The 21,363-nt window shown below is 40.7% G+C and overlaps 1 long non-coding RNA gene across 1 annotated transcript; it reads left to right on the top strand.

Annotated features, from left to right (window-relative positions):
- Window positions 1–931: 931 nt before the first annotated feature.
- Window positions 932–19,256, top strand: LOC125940729 (uncharacterized). Its single transcript, XR_007463925.1, has 4 exons — window positions 932–1,229; window positions 13,514–13,570; window positions 14,648–14,768; window positions 15,852–19,256. It is a non-coding gene; the product is annotated as an uncharacterized LOC125940729 (long non-coding RNA).
- Window positions 19,257–21,363: the final 2,107 nt, after the last annotated feature.

Genomic DNA, 21,363 nt, shown 5'->3' with positions numbered 1-21,363 from the left:
CGTTCCGCGACCAGAAAGAAACATCAGCGTACACTACACAGCTTTTGAGCCCCCTTAGAAATTTAATAACAAACAGTCGCAGTTTCCCCGAAAGACGAAACTTTGATAGCTATAGCAATGTATTAGACAACTGCACGAAGCAAGGTTCGTAGTTTCATCGGCTGTATGAAGTGCAGTAAACATTCGTTTACTAATTACATTAGCAAGCATGAGGTCACACGCGCACGTGCTAACATAAACAGATCTCACTCAATTGATCGCGAACGCTTGCTGTCACAACGATGGCGTGATGAGCGCAAAGAGAGGAGACCGAACGCTTCTGCTGCCTCTTTCCTTCAACGCGTCTCTGAAACTTTAAATTACGCTACCTCGACTCACCCCGCTTTTGGACCCATCGGAGATTACCTCTAACAGGGCCTGTGTGGCGCAATACCGGTTTCAGAGCAACGGCAAGAGGAGACGCGCGCTAAACCAACGCCTCCCTTCCCCCGGCTTTCGCGCGTGTTATCACGTTTCATTGCGCGCCCATCAAGCCACTATCCATCGCGGCTCACCCTCGAACACTTGCTCTCACGCGCGCAGTCAACGGCGCGGGATAGCATCTTATCGCACTTGGACTTCATACGTAAGCTCACGGCAACGCCAACAGATAAATTTCACTGGTTGTGTCCATATAATCACTATCACAAATAAACGGGAATAGTTCAACCTTGTTTAAAATCATGGCTCTTTCATTCGTGAACATTATTTACGTGAAGCAAAATTATCAGAGCGCAAAACATTTTTTTAAGACCGAAACTAGTTTATGATTTGTGCGGCCCCAATGTGATCCAAAGTCGTAGCCATCAAAAGCCCGGCGCCATATTGTAGTTGTGTTGCAACATGCATGCGTGCATGCGTGTGCTCGCTGTCGTTGTTGAACGGCCCTGAAAGCGCTGCGTTAGGGGCGAGTGCAACCGAATATTACGGCAAGTTACTATGAGAACTTCTTTCCGTGCTACGTGATTGCGACGACAGGAACGGCCAGCAGTAGTGTGTCGCCGATTTCGTCTTTGCCGACATCGAACAAGTACAGCTCGCCGGACCGTGGCAAGCACCCGAAGTGTTGCGGTCTGCACTGCGTCGTCTTTCATTGTGATGAGAGAGATCGTAACGCACAGAGACTGCCGGATGCATACGAAAGACTACCAGCAGGGAGTGACTGTGCCATTTTTCTGTTAACGTCTCAGGTGAGTGTCCCTTATAAAAATGACCATTGAAATGTTGTTGGCATATTGTTGAGGAATTGTTGACACAATATCCTTTCAATAATGTCTCAATAGTTATTGAACGTACACAACAATACCTCAACAATAAAGTTGTTGAGCGCTTCACAACAGTAAAGTCACTGACTAATTGTTGTTGACATATTGTTGAATAATGTTGAGTACTATTGAGAATTGTTGAGCAATATTGGCATTGAATATATGTCTGAAACACACACGCATAGGCGTGTATGTGTTTTACACATATATATTGTTTTATTGTTCACTTAAGCACCACTAAATATATAGAGTGTCGCATAACTCGAACCAAAGGCCTATCTCTCAAGTCGTAACTGGGGGACCTTGTGGCAAGACGACGCTGCCGCAGGCGTTCCGCTTCGTTTGCCCTAAATTCAGGGTCAGCGGAAGCCGTCACGCTAGAATCAGCATGCTAGAATCGGACCACAAGCTTCGCTTACTAGAATCGGACGACAAGCTTTGCTTACGTAACATATGCCTTTGCTTACGTAAGATGCTTACGGCGACAAGCTTTGCTTTCAGATATATATTCAATGTCAATATTGCTCAACAATTCTCAATAATACTCAACATTATTCAACAATATGTCAACAACAATTAGTCAATGACTTTACTGTTGTGAAGCGCTCAACAACTTTATTGTTGAGGTATTGTTGTGTACGTTCAATAACTATTGAGGCATTATTGAAAGGATATTGTGTCAACAATTCCTCAACAATATGCCAACAACATATCAATACTCATTTTTATAAGAGACTCCATTTTCTCGACAGAGGAAGAGCTGTTGATTTTGTCTCTTTGGGTCCCACGTATGACAGGGGCAGTTCAAAGAAGCGTTACAGGTCCCCGTGCCCACAGGGGATATGTGACATTGCGCTTGGACCCTTTCTGCACTGCCTCCAGGATGGGCCCACTTTAGCTACCCCTGTATCTATCTGCCTTTTGAACGTCGCTATTGGAAATGACAAATAAAACTTCAGCGTAATAGAAGTTACAGCTTGTCAAGAAACATTGGGAAGAACTCGCAAGCAATATTTTTTTATAATTTGTTTGGAGAGTAACTAGCATGTTTAGTAAAGGGTTTGTGCCAGAGACTGCATTTTTTCAAGTTTGACTGGTTGCTCGGATGATCTCGTTTTGTTCTCGCAACTTGTCATAGTGGTTTTTGATTTGTGGCAAATCCAGTGTCAAGCAGACACCATTTACTTTTTTGTTTGCTCACATGTTTTGTTTATATCAAGTACAATGCATTGCATGTACAGTACGTTATATTGCACTCTACGTCCATACCACAGTTGTACTCGTGCCTACGGGTGACTAAATTTCATTTTCAACTTGCCGGCATGTTCTCGTTTTGAGTGTTGCTGATAAGAGCTTTGGCTTTTGGCTCAAGGTCACTTGAAGATCGCCGACAACGGGAGCTAAAAGCATTTCATGCTTAAAAGAGTAGGCAACCTTAAACTTTGACTTAGGTGTTTCTTTTTGGCACTCGCATCCCGGCGTTGGTGTTCTGTGCTTTGGTAAGCAGTAATAATTGATTCCTGATGAATTATAATTATTCCAGACACTTCAGTACCTCAACCAGAACTAAGCTTATGCTTTGATATCATGTCTCTAAAGAAACCGATGGATTTTGCACTGTATTATTTTTTTCCTAATTTATTTTTAATCTCGTCTCAGCTAATTAGTTAAAATTATCCCAGACACTTCAGCAAGTCAGCTTGCAACAAAACTTATGCTTTGATATCATATCTATAATGAAAGTCGTGAATTCTGCACTGAACCATTTTTTTCTTTTTTTCTGATTTACTTGGATTGCGTCCCCGGTCGTCTCAGCTAATTAATTTTAATTATTCCAGAAACTTCAGTAACTCAACTTATAGCTAAACTTATGCTCTGATATCATATCTATAATGAAATTCGTGAATTTTGTACTGTACTATTTTTTTTTCGATTTATTTTCACCTCCTGATCATCTCAGGAGGTGAAACGGAAGTACTGTCCAAAGAACAAATGGCACTCGACGCTTCTGCCACTAAAAACTCCCGATACAGCTTTCTATTGTTCAATACGTGCAACAGAAAAGTGATTTTTTTTCTTTTTTTTTCCGAGCGTGAAAGAAGCCCGCGAATACACGCAAAATTGCCGCAAAACTAGCCGCTAGAGGCACTATGCGTGTATCCGCGGGCTTCTTTCACGCTCGGAAAACACTTTTACGTACCACCTATTAGGCAACAGAAGCTGTATCGGGAGTTTTTTCCTGTTGCTCTATAATTTTCTGATTGACACTCTTCATCTAAATATAATATCCGAGAAGCTAATTATTTAGTATTAATTGAATAATAATTATTATTTATAATGATTATCTAATTATTTATCTAATGCAAAAAATTGAGTATCTGTAAACGACGGCAAAAAACATTACCTTGGTTCTGTCCAGCTACGTGGAATTCGCGTATATTTAAGTGACGGTGCAAGAAAGTTACGAAAATTTTTAAAAATCACTTGTAGCAGCTAGGTACCATAAATCATATCGCTTAGCTTGGTTATTCGAATAAACGGACATTAGTAACACAAGAAATTGAAACTAATATTCTAATAATTAACAAAAAATGACTAATGAACTTCTTAGTTAATTATTTTACGACACATATTGCAATATATGAATTGTAGCCGGTGAGTTTGCAAGACGCATCCACCTAAAATGAATTTCCAGGATAACACCAGTTTCGAGATATTATTGCCCAAAGTGTGGGACGAAATACATGGGCGTTTTAGTTACTTTTGTGCTTTAATGTATAAAACAGCATTTTGGTAACAATGTAAGAGTAACAACAGTGCATTTTTACGGCGAGTTTGATGGCGCACATCTCCAAATTGGTGTCATTCTGGAAATTCATTCCAAGTGGATACGCCTGACAAGCTCACCGGCTCAAATTCGTAAATCGCAATATGTGTCGTAAAGTAATAAAATAAGAAGTTAATTAGTGATTTCTTGTTAATTAGCTGAATCTATGTTTCGATAGCGCGTGCTACTAATGTCCGCCTCATCGCTTAACCCAGCTCAATGATAAGAATCATGCTACCTGCCACAGGCGATTTCTAAAAATTCCGTAAGACTTAAAGATGACCACCCTGTGTATATATATATAGACACAAAATTGGAGCACAAGACAAACGTCTCAACAAGCAGTGACCAATGACCGATGATTGGGCACCTCCAGGATTCCCATCGGCTTCTATTGTAAGTGGCCAGTGCCCTGTCTGTGTCAGAAAACGGCATTGCCTCCATGTTCAATATAGGCAAGATGGTGGGAAAAGTAGTATGTAAGCATAATAAACAAATATGTTTTTAAAGAGTGCGTTTCGTTTAGTTGGTAGCCCTTAGCGCACAATAGAATGAAACAAGTTTGGGTGATCTCTGCGACGTGGTGTCCATATTTTACATGAAAGCCTAGGTCTTTTCTGTAACACGTAGAGACGGGGTGCTGGTCAGTGTGCTGGGAAACTGCTTGGCCACCACGCACAATCTACGCTGTTATACTTTGCCGGTGGCAAATCATAGCGCAGAAGCACAGGTACAAATGTTTAATCAATGGGACGGCATGCTGTCTACCGTTTGTCATGATGTCAAACTAACAAGCACGAACAGCGACAATTGTGTACGTTGTTGGTCCGTAGTTCATTTCGCGCCGGTTGCTTCACGTATTAAAATAAATATTTCTTTTTAAAACAAACGATGAAAACTGTGCGCGCACACAGGGCGCGACATTTGCGACGTTTGAATTTTGCACTATTTCCCGCGCGCTCCGTACGTGACCAGCCGGCGCACTGCGTTACCGCGATAAAGAAAATAGTTCCTCCAGGAAGCTAAGCAGAAAACTTTCGCACTCTTGAAAACCACAGAAATTGTTAAGAAATACTATTATATTATAAGATTTGTTAATAAATATGGCAATTCATATCTATGAAAGCGTGGATTTCTATGCGCATTTTTGTGTGAATGCGCGCTTGCGCTGTTGACTCTTTGGCGCATTCCAGACCTTTGTGCGTGCGGCGGTATGTGTGCGGGTTGCGTGATGAGTTTGCTGCGTTTTCCGTGCCCTTTGCCTCGCTGTGACATCTTTGGTATATTTCAACCTGTTGCTCGCTCTTTATGGGCTACACGTTGCCTCGAAGATCACCATGATCGCCTCCGACTCAGCCAAATAGAAGGTGAGTGAGTGTTTCGAATTCCACTTGCTCGTTCATTGCGACGCTTTCAGCAAAAGTGCGTACAGAGCCCGTGCGTGTCTTCCACGCGCTTCTGTGCTTCTGTGCGCGTGTCTTCCACGCGCTATTTTCATTACTAGTACTATCCTTCCGTTGCGAGAATTGGTTGTGCAGCACTAGATTTGTTATATTGAGCATGAAGTTTTGTCCTGATTTAACTTCACAGCGCGCTTCCGGCGACGTAAAGCAGCTATGTGGAGCCAGCTAAAACAGGGCATGTTGTGCGCGCCACGATTTTTGGTACGGTGTTCCAGCACCGATTGAAATTAGCCTTATTAATGAGCGTTCGTGCTCTGCCGTTTTGGTGAGCAGCTGTGTGGAGCCAGCTAAAACAGGGCATGTTGTGTGCGCCACGTTTTTTTGGTACGGTGTTCCAGCACCGATTGAAATTAGCCTTATTAATGAGTGCTCGTGGGGCTCTGCCGTTTTGGTGGGCAGCTATGTGGAGCCAGCTGAAACAGGGCATGTTGTGTGCGCCACGTTTTTTTGGTACGGTGTTCCAGCACCGATTGAAATTAGCCTTATTAATGAGCGCTCGTGCTTTGCCGTTTTGGTAGAAACAATGCGACGTGAAATAATCCGAACTGTACTGTAATCAAGTATATTTCGTTCGTGCAACGCCGTCCATTGACGTGCATCTACTACATGGCGTGTCGGGATCGGCGAAAATATGCGCGGGGCGTTTTGCCGTTCGAATGTATTCTGCTGCGCTGTTCGCTTCAGGATCGAGTGCCCAGAGTCCGCTGACACGCCGTGCGGTAGACACGCGCTGTGGCGCGATAATAATAAAGAATTGCAAGGGCGTATATGTGATTCTATGTGATAGGTGAGATAAGAAAGGGCTGATGGCAGCGAATGCTGTGAAATCATCAGGTTATGTGTGGTTTGTTTTCAGCCGGTAGGCGCGCGGTGAACTTTTTTTTTAGCCATTATCTCCCTTCGACGCCATCGAGTACTTCGCGCTAACGCCTTCGCGTAGGCGCTCTATATTCACGGAAAAGGCAGATTCTGTGGGATTCTATGTTCTGCTTTAGAGGGATGAAACATTCAAAATAACGTCATCGTGTGAAGTTCCAGCCTTTGGCCCTTCAGTAACTCATTGATTTAACTAAGTTTGAAAATCAGTAAAGGAACAAGATGCTTTGGCATATTTGCCGTGTCGTCCCACTGTGCTTCCAGTGGCATGTAGGCGTTATCGACAAATGTAAAGAATTAGCAAGGCTTTTTATGAGATAGAAGTAGACAGCTATGTCAATAAGTTATTTTTGCTTTGAATTCACACTCTAACGAGGAGAGAGAGTGAAAGGGGAGCGTATCCTTGTGAACTAAATGACGCTTTGACATAAGCTTGGAACAATGGTTTGTTGGTGGAGCAGTTCTGTGGAATACTTAGAGAGTAAGCAAACTGCAGTAGCAGCAGTTAGACGGGGAGTAAAAAAATGCAACACTGGTTTTATATGAACGAGCTACCTTTAAGATGTGGCCACAACAGTTCAGTAGATGAGCAAAATAATTTTAAAATTTTGGAGAGAAATTAAAAATAATTTATTTGCCCACCTCACACTGCCAGTGGCAAGAGCAGCCATGCTTTAATGTTTTCAATCAGTCATTTATATCCATCCATTTATGTCGGCCTAATCGTCCATGTAGATGTTTTGATTGTTGCTTTTGAGTTATTGTGGCATCACATTTTAATACTGACATCTGTTTTCAGAATCAAAATGAGCCTGGAGACGCCACAGCCGGAATGCGAAAGGTGAATTCTTTGGCCATTCATCGTCTAGCGTCACCATGATCAAATGCACTGTTGCCAGGAGAATGTATCGCCGGGAGGTATTTTCCTTAAGATTTAGTAAAACTGGTAGCATTAAGTGCCTCCTTTGCGATTTTGCATAGCCTTTGATTTGCAAGTCGATTAATTTATTTAATGACAGTTGGCACACCCTGCCTTTGTGTCTTATGTACACATTCAGCTGAGTAGGTCTGGGACACAGCAAGCAAATCTGATGTGTAGTGGTAATCGCATTATTGTCGACAGTTATCTTACTGCTTTGAGCTGCTACTGCTGCTTGCCAACACAAGCAGCAGTTGCCCAAGATGGCGGGAAAGAGGTTCATTGAAGAGTGGCACATACTCTGAGTCACATACCCAGAGATACAAGCAGGTCCATCAGATGGTTATTAACCTACTTCCCTCAACATAGCAGCCCTACCCATTAGGCCATTGACCACCTAGTGACACAAATTGGCTGGAAAATACTTAGAGGCAGACACCCAAAAGTATGTGAAGTATCCTAAAAATGCTATTTGCATTAAAGTTTTCGATGCTTTGGTTTACTTACTATTTTATTTTGTACTGGGTGAATCCTTGTTTTTCTGAAGCACATGGCATCCTAACAGGATAACAAGCTATGGCATTAGTTTTAGTTGTTTTTATTAGTGACATTAGTTGACATTTTAGGTCTGGAGCAGGCAGTATTTCTGTGATTTATTTGGAGTGTGGCTGTTATGTAAATGTGCTTAAATGCTTAAACTACCTCACTAATATTTAACTAAATGTGCCGTTTCACATAGGTTGGAGAAGTGCTCATTCAGATGATCCTGGCACAGATTGCCATGGTGGACCAGGCAGGTTTGCAACGGCCTTGATTCACAATGTGTTCACAGAGAAGAACCTCATGGGCTTGTCACTTGTCAAAAACACCACCACCAATAGGCAAAAAGAGGCTCTTGGCCTTACAGGGTCAACGCTGTTATAGGCAAGTACCGTACATCCTTTTTCCCATTGCATTTTTGCATTCACATTTTGTACTTGGAATTACCAGCTTGCTATTAGCACAACAAATGATTTTCAAGTAGCCTGTGTCTGCAACTACGTGCTACAATAGCCTACTATTTGGAATGAATGTTCATTTGATCTCAAGTCTCTAACGCCTCCCTACTAAAGTGCTAAATTTTAAAAGCAGCCTTAACTGCCAGAAGTGATTGGTGGCTACAACTGACAAAGTTAGGTTAAGAGCACATTAGTTGCTCTACTTGACTGTCCATGCAATGAACAGTTGCAATGAAGCAACTACCAATCTGTGAAGCATGCTACCAATCTGGTGGTATAGCGGGTGTGCTTAAGTAGCCTGAAAGTGTTGTTATAATATAGGAATTGTGGAGAAGCTATGCTCAAGTGCAGTTACTGCTCAACTCGAGGGACAGCACTTCCACCAAATTTCAGCAATCAAAATGGCCCTCCAGATTCTGTAACACAAAACATAGTGGTTTCACCTATTTCGACAGACCACATTGAATTAAAGTTGCTCCAGTCTTGAAGGAGGTCCATGTGGTGGCAGACAGTAGCCTTTTAGCAGAGGGAGCTTAAGTTATGGGGCATAATTGTTTGGTTGTTTCGATCAAAGCAACAATAAAAAGAGTTGCCAACTTCGTTGTCAACATTGCTATGTTTAGCAATGTCCATTCATTCTATGCACTCTACCTATTAAGATCCAATTTATCACATTGTATTCTAGGATGTGGAAAAAACAAAGGTATTTATTTGATTTTTCCTCACGTTCCCATAAAATGATCAGTACTCAATAGGCCCTTGGCAGCTACTATATAAAGCTTCTTACAGAACATGAGGCATATCCACAGCTCCCACTCAGAAATTGTTGGAAATGTCTCCTGCTTTCTTACTTCAAGGACGCACTTGCCTGTTTTCAGCGTTATTATAAACCAGTGCTCAAGTACTATGGGTTTAGATTTATCAAAGATTAAATGAGCTTTGTAGGTGTTCATGTTTAACCTTTTGAGGATCACATATTTTCTGGAAATACGTCCCCCAATTTAAGCGTTATATTTTTATTCTGGATTGTTGTTCAGAGTGACCTTTCAAGAAAAAAATGGGTAAATAATTTTTTAGGTCACAAAGTGACAAAGGTTTCTTAGTGTCCGCTGTTTTACACCATGTTTATTGTAGCATGCAGGGCAAACTAGCATAATCACATTTTTTAAATGTAATGACACTCGCAAAACATTAAACTAGGTGAATACTCCCAAACTACTTCAGTGATGGGCACCATAGGGTAAAGAGAAATATCAGTTTTAGAAGAAGCCAAGGGGCAACAGCACAATCGGTATTTTTGTAGAAGTCGCAGAAGGTTACAGAATCTGTAATGTGATGCTTGGGGACACTTCATTCTTAAAAGGTATGCTTATTTATATGTTCTTTCGCCGCCTCATATTTATGGTCATGACCACACGATTTGTTTCCGCCACTCTACATGCATGGCAGTGACCCTCAAAGGATTAGCAGAGCCAGTCTACTTGCATATTTCTCTTGTAAGACTGAGCATTTCTTCGTATTTCTTCTTCGCATTTATTTGTGTTAGTGTAACCAGGTTGGCGTGCAACTGCAGTAAATCCTTGGTATAAGCAGTATTTTCTTTTAAGTAGAGAGGCATAAGAATGGCCATCATAATGCGAGAAGTGCACTCCAGTATCATATGAGCTGGTAAAACAAATTCAGATATACCATACTCAATTCTGGCCGCATAACCGTATTTGGAGCAACTCCTGCAAGGAAAAGTGCAATAAAGTGCTGCACATTTTGATTATGATTGTTGAGAGAACTAATTTTAGTGGCCAGTATACCTTTAAGTTTTTTCACCAACAGTATGAAGTCTTTTTTCTACCATTTTGTTCCTAAGCAAGTAACGTTCACATTTTTCACACCAAGGATATTGATGAAGTTATTCTGCCACAGTGGGCTTTTCCTGTTTGCCTTCTGCATATTGTACTAAGTGGAGTCCTCCGGCGCCACTCCACTTCGAAAGCTGGTCATTCTGCAGAATTGAACTCGTGAAAACTTTGAATAAACAAAACAAAGAAAGTTTCATTATAACAGGGCATACTGCATGTCGCACTTTTGCATGTGGAACATTGATCTTAAACCTCATACTGTTTTTCCTTTTTTTACAGGCTTTACCTGTCACAAGTTTCCTGGGACAAACATGGCCCACATTAAGAACACACTGGCCTCACTTCTCGCAAGGGACCTGAAGTGTCCAGAAGAGCTCAAGTCTGTGCACTTGCAGCCCTCAACATTTTTTTATTATTATGATGTTTCTAGTCACCAGAAAAGCCCAGGTTGGATGGTTCAGACACAAGTACTGTGTTGTGATTAATAATTAATTGCAGAAGTGTTGCGCTTTGTATTTTAGTACATTTTACGTAAATTTTTTATATTTCTACAAAAGAGTGTTTCTCGACTATTTTATTTCATAGGTATCTCGGGTCCTTTCATGCCAAGACTGTTCCATGACGGCACACCATTTCAAGTTTGTTTGATAAAGTAAATGTAGGCACAGTGAGAAATTTTACAGAAAATTAGCTTTCATACATACACCTGAAAGTGGAATCTGTGCTATTGTCAGAATGGTTCTGTTTAAGAAAAACTACATATTAACATACGTTTGTAGTAATGGTTTATTTTGCTATTTCAAAACAGTAAGAATTAATAGGTAAAAGTTTGCTTAAATTCAGAGTGCAACAACAGTTCTGGGGCAAGGCAGCGATGTTCTTTCTTTCATGTACGCATGAAATCTGATTTCTTGCAAATTCTTTCATTCTAACTTGTTTTGCAGCACTCAAAAATTAAAACAAATTTCCTCATGCCAGTTCCATTTAAGTCTTCCAGCAGGTAACTAATGGCCACTGTCTATCAGATAAAAATCTTAAGTAGTAAAAGTGAATAAATCGCTTGGTATGTAATGACCTGCCCAGGAACCTAGTAATGATGGCAGAAAATGCAACTGGATCGTGCAACAAGCAATACAGCCCAATAAACTGCTGCCATGGCACAACTTATTGTAATTACCATGTCGTTTCAGAGGTAGATAACGTTTAGTGAAATGGGCACACATAATTTAACCAATAAGTAAGAGTCTCAGTGTGCTCATGCAAATAGTGCCATGATTATTAAGTTACTGGCTACCAAATAGAGAAAGCAAGTACTTTTTAAATGTTTTTTACTGTAATGCTTGTATATTATTTATGTTCTACTTATTTCAATTTTGAGAAATGTTTTACTTTAGCGCCACGCAAACTTTACATCTCTTCTCTCAGTACTCAACTTCGTTATTGTATCAAGCGGCTGGCAGTTTGTAGATTGCGTTAGGATTTTTTTGATCTCAAGGCACACATGGCTGTACAGTTAACAAATGTTTGGCTTCAATAAACAATTCATCTAGGAAAAATGCTTTTTGTCCACATCAATTTTGAGCTGTTGATTTCATGAAGGAGTATTGATTTTTTGTGTTAAGCCAATTTAAAAACTGGCATAATGGTTTTGCTTGCAGCTCTATAATATGTTTTATTACAGGCTATATTTAAAAGTGGTTTTGATCCCTGGGTGACCCAGGTCTGCGATACAAAAGTGCCTGCATTTAAGTTTGCTCCTGTCAACTAGTATGCAAGGACCACATCAATATGGCATCAATGGTAATGCTATCAGACTCAACGTAGCTCAGCGGTATTTAAAGAAAAGTCTAGTGCAGTTTTCAACACTACTCACCAAACAGCATATTTAAGTGGGCTCTCAAGTGATTTCAATAGTGATGTTCAACACTGCTCCAATAATATTTAAATGGTGTTGCACCATTGACTAACATTGCACGTTAGGCTTGTTGGTATAACATAATGGAGGCAAAAGGTGTAGTGCATCAGAAACAGGACACAAGAGGATGAACACAGACAACACACGTTTGGCACTTAACGTGTGTGTTGTCTGTGTTCTTCCTCTTGTGTCCTGTTTCTGATATGTAGCACCTTTTGCCTCCCTCAAGCAATATTGAGGTTTAACGCTCATCCAATAATACTTCAATGGGGTTTCAATATTGATGTTCAACAACGCTTCAATAATATCTCAATGAGGTTTCAATATTGATGTTGAATACTGCTCCAATAATATTTCAATGGGGTTTCAATATTGACATTCAACACAGTTCCAACATTATGTCAATGGGGTTTCAATATTGGCATTCAACATATTTCAACAATGTCTCAACAGGTTTTCAATACTGACATTCAACCCATCTTCAACAGTTCTTCAATGGGCTTTCAATATTGGAATTCAACATGGTTTCAACAATCCATCAATGACTTCTCAAATTGAAACGACCCAATGATGTTTCAACAAAATGTCGCGGGCCAATTTTCAACGCCTGTCAACAATTTCCTCAATAATGTTTCAACAAAGCCTCAATGTGCTTTCAATGCTATTTGTTGACATTGACCAATGACTTTTCAACAACTTTTCAACAATTTTTTTTTGTAAGGGGTATCAGCTTTTGTTCGAGTTTTCAAACGGCGCGTACTCGGCCCTTCCGGTTTGGCTACATATTGCGCGACGTTTCTCTTGGCACGACGTTTCTCTCGGCAGTTACAGACGTTTCCTAGGAATGCGCGCGGAGACTATTATTACTTGATTTTCTATTTTGTGTCTTGTGTTTTATGAAAGAAATGCTTCTTTCATTTGTATTTTTATGTGAGTATATTGGTATTTCTATATTTGGCAAGCAGAAATGAGTTCATTGCAAAGTTGTACCTCCCAGTGAGCTGCATATGAACCCAAACAAGTTAATCCTGTCTTTGCTATTGTACGTATAACAATTTTAAGTACATACAGCTGTAGTTGGCTTAATCGCTGTAGGATATTTTGTTGTAAAAGTAGAATTCTGTGTACTATTGTACTGCTGCCATGCAGAAATACTTTTTTCTTGTACCAAGGAACACTGACAGCGTTGAATGAAATATAATGAGGTGTGGTGTATTCTACTAATTTAATGAAAAAAAATTTCGTCTGTCATGTATCAGAGATTAGTTTACCTTGTAGAAACAATGTTGTGTTATCTCCTACACTACTGCTGTTGTCCTGCATATTTTGTAATTTTGAAATGTATTTTGTTTTAGGTATTGAAGAAGCGGCAACAGCCACAGGAAGTAGCCATCTTATCCAGCACGTTATGGGTGAGAAATCGTAGCAGGCACTTTGGCATATCTCGTTAGCGGTATGATGCGATTTGTTGTAATTTTTTGTCCTTGTTCCTGCCTTATTCATTTTAGTATTGTGCAAATGGTAATACGTTAACATAGAGACAGAGTAATCACTCAAGGGCGAGACATGGCTGGAGGAGACAAGACACATAAGCCTCCTTTGTCCGTGTATCAATGTTGCGCAGTTACTCTGTCCTCATTTACCAACAAGCCAAAATTTCTCGTCAGGTACGATTACTAATTCTCTGTTATTACAATTTCATCAACGCAAAAATGAAAGGACATATGTACACACACAGGAGCACGAGAGACTTCAAATGATGAAGAGTCATAGAACAAAGAGCATTGCTGGAGCCAATGTTTCGACAAGGAGAATAAGACAAGTGTTAGCGTGTTGGCTCCAGTCACATTCCTTGTTCTACCACAATTTACCGTTAAAAGGAACCATTATTGCTCTTGCTGAAGTATTATGCATTACGTAATAAAAATTAACAGGGTGAAATGTCAAGAATGTGAAAGTTTTTCTGTAATCTAATGCTAGAGCCAAGACAGGCAGAGAAACAAGAATAAGATTTAGAGAAGCACTTTGTTAGCACTACCCAGTTGGCCAGCTTGATTCGCAGCTTGCACTTTATTGCATTAATGACCATAGAAATTAGTAAATAAATTAGCTTGATTTACTTTTGTCAAGAGATGCTGAACTTGGATTAAGGCAGGTTAAAAATATACAATGACATTTTAAGATGGCAGGCTTGCAGTTGATTAGCACACCACTTGGGGGCATGAGCTCAGGTTCAGGTTGCACACTCTTTTTCGTCTTTGCTGGCATTTTCATAAACATAACTTCAGCTTCGTTATTGTTGGGGTTCTAGTGTTGTAGGAGCTAACTGTTTACCTTTATTTGTATTGGTAACCACGTTACACGGACAACTGCTGCATTTTTGTAAATTACGACATGGTAGGACTTGGAACATTTGTGCAAATTTGTTGCAGGTAGAACTTGGTGGCTCCTGCCTTCCACCTTGGAACATTTGTGCAAATTTGTTGCAGGTAGAACTTGGTGGCTCCTGCTCCTGCCTTCCACCACCACCCTGTCCCGACTGCTTCGACTAGAGAGTTGGCAACCTTAGTGATAATGTCAAGCAGTCCAATGGCAGATGGCGAGATGCAGGTAAATACATGCAATCCAGCAGTTTATAGACTGAAGCAGCCTGTAGCCACTCAGCAATGAATTAACCGTGAAGTAGTTCCACTATTCCACATTCATCTATTGGTGCAGCAATGCTCAAGTCCACGCAATTTGTTTTAGCCGCCAAAAGGCTATGTGGATTAGACGAACCACGATGCACATTTTGATACTAGTGGAAACCACTTATGCAATTTTTTTTCGTGCTTAGCACTAATAAAGCTTTACCAATTTGAAAGCAATACAGTGTGCTCTCAGAAGTGATATTTGGCATATTTTTACTAAGACCGCCTCATTGTTAAACCTGCGGATAAACATACGCAAAAACTGAGTTTTCTGCGAGTTCATCCTTATCTTTGTGCGTTTCTGCATGAGATATATATTTCTGAAACCATTGTGCGTACACAGTACATGTCCTGAGCACTTCGGTCACGTTAGTTTACAGCTTTTGCTAGAAGCCATTTCTCTGAAAATAAAAATAGGTCATTTTGCCATTTTTATAGGCCCATAATAAACTGATGATCAAGGAAAACAATTTTAGGTGTAAGGCATCTTCATTCTCCAGAGAAAAATTTGTTCTGCTCTCACATTGAAGAAACCGGTATCTTGGCTATGCCTTTCGGTGCCTTAGAACAAAATTCACATCGAACTTACACCAGTAAAAAAACATGTTTCGCCTAGAAATATTTCACAAAATGATAATTTGTCTGATATTGAAGGGCCTCCAATTTTTCAAAAGGAAATCCGAAATGGTCGAGGGCTAGGTTGGGGGGGGGACAGTTGGCATGCAGTAGCCTTCTTACAGAAATGGGGCATACGGAGGGCCAAGTAACATACACTTGACATTACGTTAAGGTGAAACTATTGATTCACACAAGACAAAATGACAAGCATTCTGTCCTATAAGTAGTTCCTTGCGTTTATTTATACTTTTTGCACATTTATTTACCTTCAGTCAGGTGATCTGTGCCTGTTTTCATTATCTGCTATGCGTAGATGGTAAGATTGAGATTTGTCCTATGGTGAAGAATATTTTGGTGTTTATAGATGTGGGCTTCTGTTTTTCAGGTTGCTGCGAAATTTTACCCGAGCTGGGCCACACACTTGAGCCAGGCCTCTTGGAAAGGATGCCATAATCAGACTCCAGGCGTCGATGTCAGAGGATGCCAGGGATCAAGGCAACCTGTTGTGCCCCACTATTCAATGTTTGGTGACCCTTCTATGTGTTTCACCTATTTCGCAGCTGTACCTTGGCTGCCATTTATCCAAACAGCATCGCCAGCTGTGCCCACTTGTTGATCCATGGGCAAATATTGGCATGGAGTGTTCCCTGGGCTTCATGTTCTATTTGCTCTTCAGGATTCTTGGCAAATACTCTTGTTATAAGTTACATGTTTTTAGTACCGACTTTTTAATATTTCCTTTCTCTTGGAATTCTTAACATCTCCTGCTATTATATCTGTATGTATGCCCAGTTTCTCGTAGTTATTTTGTACTTGTGTATGTAATTGATAGGTTCTCAACTCTTGTAATGCGTAAGGCTAAAACGCTGACTTACATCAGGTTTTGTTCATTTATTAATCTGCAGCGCTTTAAAACGTTCAAGAATTTTAACTCAACTAGTGCCCCATAGCAGGATAAATTCAAGAGCAAAATTGAGCACCTATTTCAAGCACCCATTATTTTTTAAAAAAGAAAGAATGTAGGAGCATGAAAAAAAACAGTATTATAGTAGGAAAACCTGGCTGCCCATCATAAGTGTCTTAATAATGTGACTTCCTTTCAGTGCAATGATACCAGTGGCACTGGTGGATGTTTGAAGCATGAAACCCATGATACCCTTGCCATTCGTCAGTGTGGCAAATAGGCTTGCCACACTTACGAATGCCAACGGTACTATAGGTTTCATGCACACATTGGTTGTGTTACACCTTATGAGAATTGCATGTCTCGAACATGAAAGTTTACAGCAGTGTTTGGAATGACCACTATATTTCCTAATTTTCAGTATTTATGAATGCAAGAGTAATGGTACAGATGATGTAAAAATTATTTTACAGGCTATATGCCTATAGATACACGCTTCTGATGACACAGCACCGACATGTGGTGGCGGGATGTATGTCTTTATTTCAGATTTAAATATTGCCTACCAAGCCTGGGTTAGTCTACTACATTGAGAGCCCATGCACTAGAGGGAAGTGAATTAAACTAAGAATGATAAACATAAAAATATCTCGTTCGTGGCACTAATTTGACAGTTGGCAAGGTTCTTTCTGCATTCCTTTCCATATTTGTCATATATTTTGTATGACTGGTTTCATTAATGTGAGAACAAATATCTGTTTATTGTCAACGCAGTTGATGTCGCCCATTTGCACACCATTCCTTTACAGGCTAAAAATTCAATGTAATAATGGGGTGTTTAAGGTTTTGCACACTCAGTGTTAAGGGGCGCAAATGGTGGCTACAACAGAATGCACGAAAGAACAAAAAAAATGCAAGTAGGACATGGGGCTTTGGGGCAGATGCCTTGGTGTGCTATTTCTAAAACTCCCTGTGGTCTGCCTGAATACAGTCTAACGCTTTGGTAGAATACATTGGAAGCCACTTATTCAGGCGAAATGCTTCTCGAAACAACTTTTTAAAATTATTTCAGTGAGAGATTTGAAAAAATCCTGCTGCATATAGTTTTATATGCAGATTTTAAATATGTCAGTGGTTTTTGTGTAGCTGGTATATTTTTTTAGTTATGTCCTACACAGTGGCAAAGTATCTCCGGGCACTTTAATGTATATAACAGTTTCACAAGAATGATCGTGCTGTATCTTATTCAGCTCCTAGACCGCAAGTGCCGATACCTACCCAAACAGCATGTAAAATTACTGAAACTATGCAAAAGATAGGACACTTTAAATAATTTTGAAAGATATTGCAATTTCAAGTAGATATTAGCACTCTACATACCTTGAAGAGTATCTAAGTCAAATCTCGTTAGTATCGGACGATTGTAAGTGCACAAAGTTATTTGCATGGGATTGTGAAAAAATCATTAAAGTGTACTGAGCTTTACATAGTCCCACTAAGTTTACATGTTTCGATAGATATCGGCACTTTGTCACCTACAAAGAGCTAAGTTAGCGCAATGCTTTTTGTGAAAATTTAATACAGAAGAAACTGCTCGCAAAGATCCCTATACGTTTTGCCATTGTTTAAGACATAACTGAAGAAATGTAGCAGCTAAACAAAAATAACATATATGAAATCAGCTTGAAGAACCCTCTAATTGGCTTAATTTTCAAACCTCTACTACAAAAAATAAAAGAAAATAATTTTGAGTAGCATTTCCCTTGAACACAAGATTTAGTAAACAAAACGTGTCCCTTGCTATAGTTGCCTTTAACATAGTGACACAACTTCTATATAATCACAAGGAATTTAGATCACAAGAACTTTATATGAGTTACATGCAAATTGGTGGCACCTAATGTAACTTAATGCATTTACTGAGAGTAAATTACAGTCGTTATGTAATCTGCTCTTAGGATGACTTGTGATGAGTAAAAGAAGCCTTCCTCATGTCTCTAATTTCTGCATCTGTCTTTCAGCTTTTTCTGTATGTGTCTTTTACAGCTGCATGTGTGCAGCTGAGTTCAGTTTAGTTACCACCTGGTCTGCTTCCTTCCTTGTCCTCATGATTCATGAGCTATCTTTGTGATGCAAAATACAGCTACCTGTGCTACATATTTTGCCAGCGTGATTGATTTATGACAAGTCTTGTATTAGTGCTTATTGAAATCGTGAAATTGTTGGTGTCTTAAAAAACTTAGTCCTAAAAATGCATGTTTAGGTCAACTTCAATAAAATGTTTAGCTTAAACATTGCTGTATGTTTTTTGTAATATTGTCAGTTTTCAAGTTTGTATGCACGGTTGCAGATTGTATGAAAGAATAAAATTGATGCACAACTTTTTAATATGGTGTTTTTCAGATCAATTTTCAACTCAAGCTAAGAAACATGCATGAGTTGTGTGGGAAAAGTGCCAACAAGAGTACCATAAGGTAAGACAGCTGTTTTTACTGTTAAATTGGATTATCGATTGCCAACCAGTTGCTGTCTTGAATTTTGTACTGCATAGATTATGCAATCTAAGTTGGAATATTGTTTTTATTGCACTTCATTATCTGGTTCTCCTTTTTGCACCAGTGTAGCCCTTTGTTATATTTTATGTGTACATTATTTGCATAGGAGGTTACATCCCAAGTTTTAAATAAAAATATGTCTGAGGGAACAGTGAAATAGGTTTAGCTTAAGAACCTTTTGACATTATAAAATTATGACTTGTGTTGGGGTGAATTGAACTTTTGCATGAGTGACATACTATTTTATGGTGTCATTATGGTTCAGAGTGACATTGCAGTGTCATGCACATACAGCTGCAAGGTGCATATTGGGTGTTTCTTTAAAACTGTTAGCTTGGTTGGCCATTGATTCCAGTTTAATAGTAAAGACAACTGTCTGGTGTTCATGGTGATTCTCTGCTGACTGATACATTTGACACTTCCACAAGGCGGTATCAAATCTCGGCCGCGGTGGCCGCATTTCGATGGAGGCGAAATGCAAAAACGCCCGTGTGCTTGCGTCGTAGTGCACGTTAAAGAACCCCAGGTGGTCAAAATTATTTCGGAGCCCTCCACTACGGCGTGCCTCATAATCGGAACTGGTTTTGACACATAAAACCCCAAAAAGAAGACACTTCCAGAAGACAATAACAAAATGATGGAATAATCACTTTTTGTTGCTAACCTGCCTTGTGCTTAGCTATGGATTCATTATTATTCTATGTTGTCTTTTCACGATAGTCACTTTGCACTGTCGGCAAAAGTTTGTGACTCATTTTCAAAAGCGGCTCGACACTGCCAGCAGAGAGTCGAATTACTTACATGGATTGGTTAGTTTACTCTATTTGCAAGAGTCCTGACCATGCACTAGGGGTATCGCGACACATACTAATGGAGTCATCAGACTCGTCAAGAATAGTTACCCGACTCCTTCAACAGTGGTCATGTGACCCTTTATCTTGAGTCCTCTGACTGACCTAGAATAGTTAACAGACTCCCTCAAGAGTAGTCATGTGACCCTTTAGCTCGAGTCGTCTGACTCACCTAGAATAGTTAACAGACTCCCTCACCAGTAGTCATGTGACCCTCTATCTTGAGTCGTCTGACTCATCTAGAAGAGTTAACAGACTCCCTCAGCAGTAGTCTTGTAACCCTCTTGAGAGGGTCCAGGAGACTACTAGAAAAGAGTGTGCAAGACTACTGCGTGAGGAGTTAAGTAACCACCTTGTATACATCACAGATAGTCTTCGGACTCTCTGGCGAAAGGGAGTTCGGGTGTCTCCCCCAAAGTGTGTCATATATGTGACGAGTCCAGACTCTTCGAAAAGAGTAAGGGATACTCTTTTTTTTCTTAGTGTGTAGGCGCAAGACCGCGTGACAAAAATTATTTCTCTCAAAATAAAACACGCACACCAGCCTTTTATTAAGCGAAAATGCGACAAAAAATTTCCCTCAAAACATCTCGTTTCTTTCTAGGTGCAAGACAGCGGGACGAAAAATTAGCAAGATAATACCCACCACAGCTTAAGGTGCACAACGGCTGATTTGACGAAACTTGCACTGCGTAGGAAAAATAGACCACACTCGGGCGTCTGGACGGGTTTCGAGCCGCGAGCGCTGGCAACTCCACTAACCGCGGTGGTAAGCGCAAGTGACGCCTTGAAAATTTTCTGTCTTCATGAGTCAGACGCCCCAGCCTTGCTCCACGTTTCAAGGTATCGCATTTGAAGCGAAGAACGACGCGCGCAGTAGCAGAAAACCACCACCCGCATACGGGCCTCCAAGCCTGTGACGGCAGGCGCCACTAAAAGTTACCACGTACCAAACAACCACGAATGTTCCGGCAACCTTGTGGGCCTATTCCGCCCCAGAAGGCACCGCGCACGGGGCCCCTGAGAGAGGGAGGGGTGGCTTCAGAGGAGGTTGGCTTGCCGAAGCTAGCGGAATCACGTGACGCTCCCTCCTAGTATTTTTTACCTCCATGCTCGCAAGAGTCGCCTCCACCCCCTCGCCTTTGGCTGCCTTTTGAGCCGCTCATCCTCTTTGTTTATTTTGTTTGTGTGTCTTTGTTTTCTGTGGCGTGCGCTGCCGGGCTGCGCGTTCCTTTGCGTTTTTTTCCCTCTCCCCAGTGTGCGACGTAGACCCCACGCGCCTGGGGCGCCTTGATGATGCTGCTGCTCTTTCCGCTGGTGCGCCTGCGACCTCTTTCTATTCTCGTATCTTTCAGTCCCCATCCCCCTGTGCAGCGCGGTTGAGGCGTCCTCTATTGAGCGACAGTTATAGCGCTGCTCTTAACTCAAACTTTCACCCTTTCCAACTATAATCTCCTTTTCCTGAATAACGACTGAGTCGTGGTTTAAGTGACCGGCGGTTCTTTCGAAGAGAGAACCGGCTCCCTTTCTCCAAAAGAACCGCCGCTCACTTTTACTGAACCACGGCTCGCTCGCTCTTTAAAAAGA

The sequence above is a fragment of the Dermacentor silvarum genome, chromosome 10 (genome assembly GCF_013339745.2).
Source record: "Dermacentor silvarum isolate Dsil-2018 chromosome 10, BIME_Dsil_1.4, whole genome shotgun sequence".
Classification (NCBI taxonomy): Eukaryota; Metazoa; Arthropoda; class Arachnida; order Ixodida; family Ixodidae; genus Dermacentor; species Dermacentor silvarum.
The sequence above is the reverse complement of the archived record's forward strand: the minus strand, read 5'-3'. Positions and strand labels throughout refer to the sequence as shown.